Here is a 4951-nt window from a genome sequence, read left to right on the forward strand (position 1 = left end):
TTTGATTGTAAATTACAAGACGAATCTTTTGAGCCTAGTTAAGCCATGATTGGACAATAATTGTCAAATACAAACGAAAGTGCTACAGTGCCGAATACTGATTCCTAACCCCAATCTAAAGGGGTGTTTGGTTCCTTAGTCCAGATTTTAGTCCCTGTCCCATCGAATGTTTGGACACATGCATAGAGTATTAAATATAGATTAAAAAAATAACTAATTACACAGATTGCGACTAATTTGCGAGACGAATTTTTTAAGCCTATTTAGTCCATGATTTGATAATGTTGTGCTACAGTAAATATGTGCTAATGATGGCTTAATTAGGCTTAATAGATTCATCTCGTAAATTAGTCTACTCCTGTGTAATTAGTTTTTTAATTAGCTCGTATTTAGTCCTCCTAATTAACATCCAAACGTTCGATGTGACACGGATTAAACTTTAGTCCCTGGAACCAAACACCACCTAAACGAGGCCTGGTTTCTGCTATTTCTCCTCTCGCTCTTCCTTAGCTCAGGTGCCACATCAACATTTTTGCCTAGGCCATGTTTAGATTGCAAAAAATATTAACCTGATGAATAGTAGCACTTTCGTCTTATTTGGTAAATATTATCCAATCGTGGACCAACTAAGCTCAAAAGATTCATCTCGTGATTTTCAACTAAACTGTGCAATTAGTTATTTTTTTACCTACATTTAATACTCCATGCAAGCGGCTAAAAATTGATGTGATGAAGAGAGAGTGAAAAAACTTAGAATTTGGAGGTGATCTAAACAAGGCCCTAGTTGACAGGATATTTAATGCTATAGAAAGTAGATGTGGTTTCTGGTTGGGACTGCACTGATGCAACTACCGCCGCTGCACTCACTGGGCCCATCAAGATCTGTCAAGGTAAGCAATAGTTTGCTTCCTTCTTATCCTCTGTTTGTTATTTCTCGATAATCAGTCTGATTTGTTAGGGAAAAAGCACTAAAGTTATTAATGGGTTAGGCTATTAGGGTATCAATTTGGAAGAGAATTATTGGAGTGAAATTGCAATCAAATGAGAAGTAGAACGAGTTGGCGACGGTGCTACTAACCTACTTGCATGTATCATGTATGTGTTGCCATCCTATTTCCAACTTTCCAATATATTATATTCTTCATTATTAAATAAACTAGCAAATATTAAAATGACATTATATTTCTAAATTATTGAATCATCTGCCATGATAATTCATAGGAAAGAAAAAGGCTAAAAATTCACGTAGGAGATGTTGGTAGCACACACTATATCTTGCAATGAACAAATGTGATGATTTGTTTTTTTTTTTTGAAGAAATTTAAGGGGTTACGCATCCCTACTGAAAATGTATTGAAGCAAAAAACCAACAAACAAAAAACAGTACAGGTACAAGTACAGAGCAGAGATAGAGATAGTGAAAAGGAAACAGGAACTAGGGAACTAAAAAATGGTAGAAAAAATAAAGATAGAGAAGACTAAAGATTTCTTTGTTAATCTAGGCGATTGATCCATTCCTGAATTGCTGGAAAATACTTCTTCTTTGCTCTGCACAGCATGAGCTCAAATTCAGATTTGAAGATATCTTTGCAACCTTGAATAGAAGGGGGGATCATTTTGAAGATGAGGTTATTTCTGCACATCCAGATGACCCAGCACAAGAGAATGATGATCTCCATGAAGAACTTTGTATTAATTTGAACTCTTAGGTTCTCCAGGTTCTGCAGAGGGGTGCTGCTGCTATTGACTGTCAATCCAATAAAGTTCCAGCATTGAGAGGCAAATGGACAGTCAATGAAAAGGTGTTCAATACTTTCCTCAGTCTGATTACTGCATAAAACACAGTGGTAGCTCTCCAGCTCCATATTTCTTCTTCTCAACATACCTCTAGTGTTTAGTCTGGCTTTGAGGATCAACCAGAAAAACACCCTATGCTTACTTTGGCAGGAACTTTTCCAGAGCCATCTAAATGCAGCATGGACCTGTGAATGACCACTCAGGTGCCTATATATTTTGGATGATGAGAATTGGGTTGATCCCCAAATGAATTCCCATTTATCTCTGTCTTCAGGAGCTTGCAGTTCACTCAGAGAAAGTTGAAGCTGCAGGAACTGATTGTAAGCCTCTTCAGAGAGAGGGAGATGGAAAATGCTTTGGAGTTCTCTGCTTCTAACTTCAGCTACAGAGATTGTTTTGCAGTTTATGAATGAAAAGAGCTCAGGGAAAGCCAACTGAGGTATACAGTCATTCCAGATGTCTGACCAAAATAAGCAAGTTCTTCCATCCTTAAGATCTACTTTTGCCAGCCCTTTAAAAACATCCAGAAGCTTGATGATGTCCTTCCACCAAAAGGATCCCTTGTTATTTCTAACTGGAAGTTTTCCATTGCTGTAGTAAGATTCCCAAACCAAGTTGACCCAAGGTATATCATCTCTGTTGAAAAATTTATGCAAGAACTTCATAAGGAGGGCTTCGTTTTGTGTTCTGAGGTTAAGAGCTCCAAGGCCTCCCTCTGCTCTTGATCTGCACACCATTGGCCAGGCTGCACTTGCTGGCTTCTTTGAATTCAAGTCTGAGCCTCTCTAGAGGCAATGTTTTCTGTATTTGTCAATTTGATCAATAACTGTACCCTGAAGCTTAAATGTACACATGGCAAAGGTTGGCAAAGCAGTTATAACAGAGTTAGTTAGTTGAAGCCTTCCTGCCTGGTTTAGGAAAGAAGAGGCAGCTATGAGTCTTCTTTCACATTTACTGACTAGTGGTAAGAAATCCACCACTCTAGGTTTCTGAAGTCCTAATGGCAGCCCCAAGTATGGGAATGGCAAAGTTCCTTTGTGACAATTGAAGGTCCTTGCAAGATGATCAAGCCTCTCTTCTGAAATATTAATTGGTACAATCAGGGATTTATTATAATTCACTTTGAGACCAGTTGAGGAGCCAAAAGATTGGAGCAGGCCTTTCAGGTCAAATAACTGAGGGGCTGAAGCTTGCATGATGATCAATGTATCATCAGCATGTTGCAAAATAGGAAAGTCAGGTATGGTTCAGTTCGAGGGGCAATTTCAGGATTCCTCTTCCTCTTGCTTTGTTTAGAATTGAGGCCCTGTTTGGTTTCTTTAGTCCGCGGACTAAAGTTTAGTCCCTGGACTAAAGTTTACTCCGGACCCTGTTTGGTTCCAGGGACTAAAGTCCATTAATGCGGTTGTATAAAGACAATATTACCCTTGTTGAGATGAAGATATTACAGCTGCTGGCCGCGCTGCTGCTGGGCGCGCTGCTGGCCGAGCAGAACCCATTCACCCCAAAACATCACAATTGCTCATACATTCACAAAAATGCTTATACATTCAAAAATTTGTCCATACACTTAAAAACCATCACAGCTATGATCTACTAAACAAACCATCAACTTTCCAATCACGAAACTGATTCATGGTTTGATCTTCATCCCCGTGTCGTGTATTAGCAACATTTGCTTCAGAAGATGATGGCTCGGTGAATGGAACATAGTTTTCATCATGATCAACCAAATCAAAGTCCGCATCCCCCAAAAAACTATCTCGAATGAAATTATGAAGTGCCATGCATGCAAGAATTATTTGACTTTGCTTTGGCATCGGATAACTTGGTAGATCTAACAAAATCCTCCACTTCATCTTCAAAACTCCAAAAGACCGCTCGATGATATTACGAAGTGAAGAATGTGCATAATTAAAATGCTCTTTTTTACCTCTTGGCATTGGGCCTTGTCGATACTCTGGGAGATGATACTTTGTACCCTTGTACGGTGCAAGATAACCCGGTCGGTTTGGGTACCCCAAGTCGACAAGATAGAACTTGCCTACACATTCAATATTTTTTAATGTAAGACATGCAAAGTATTGAAAAATGAGAGAAGAAGACAGAATAGAACACGTCAAGACCTTGAGGTGGATGTGGAAACTTGTCTCCATATTTCTCAATTGCATCTTTGAACACCCTCATATCATGAACTGAGCCAGGCCATCCCGCCACGACAAAAGTAAATCTCATATCGAAGTCACATATGGCCATCACATTCTGACTTGTATATCCATGTTGTCCCGTATGTTGGACTACCTTGCTAGGTGGTACCACAACAGGGACATGTGTCCCATCAATTGCTCCAATGCAATTGTCAAAGAATGGAGAAAAACGAGGAGATTGCAACCTAGGATGCACATTCTTAAATTCAAGGTCTACTGGCCTAATGATATCAGCTACAAGCTTGCTCACACTATACAGTACTTTATCAAACTTCCTACATACTGTCTCCAGTGACCTAGTAAAACGATCTTCAGCTTGTCTGACTGAGGGGCACCACATATCCACAAAAACAGCCCTAAAGCCTCCATAGATGGCATCCTCTTTGTGGACTTCAAACCATATGACTCAACTAGCAAACTGTGAAGCTTGTCAAACACACACCTACTCATCCTAAACATGTTGAAGCAAGAACTATTATTTGCTAGTGTTTTCATGACCCATTCATACCCACTTTCTGTTGGTACCCTGTACTCAGATTTGTTCATGTCTGTGTCGAAGTGGTACATACCGATCATGGCACTAGCAAGAATAGCAATTCTTCTCCTTTTCTTCTGGCACTTCAAGATATAGTCTACTACTTCTTGATCATCATCGGACCCCTGTTACAACATGAACAAAAATTGTATCAGTACAACCATGACAATGTAATCAGCACCAGCAAGATGAAAATTCAAGTTCAACAGCATGACAAGCAGTAGCAAGAAAATGTAAATGTAACCATCAGGAACATAATTTGAAATGCAACAAACAGCCAACCACAATGCAACATAAGTTCAAGCTCCAGTTCAACACACATGCAACCAGCATGCCAAAATGAGTTCAAGTTCCACACACAAAAGATGTTGCAGATAAACTAAGTTACAACAACAAATCAGTTGGTGTCATT

At 39.3% G+C, this 4951-nt stretch overlaps 1 pseudogene; it reads right to left on the minus strand.

Annotated features, from left to right (window-relative positions):
* Nucleotides 1–3383: 3383 nt before the first annotated feature.
* LOC136515337 (uncharacterized) lies at nt 3384–4655 on the minus strand (annotated as a pseudogene).
* Between the last annotated feature and the right edge of the window lie 296 nt (nt 4656–4951).

Source organism: Miscanthus floridulus, chromosome 17 (genome assembly GCF_019320115.1).
Source record: "Miscanthus floridulus cultivar M001 chromosome 17, ASM1932011v1, whole genome shotgun sequence".
Taxonomy (NCBI): domain Eukaryota; kingdom Viridiplantae; phylum Streptophyta; class Magnoliopsida; order Poales; family Poaceae; genus Miscanthus; species Miscanthus floridulus.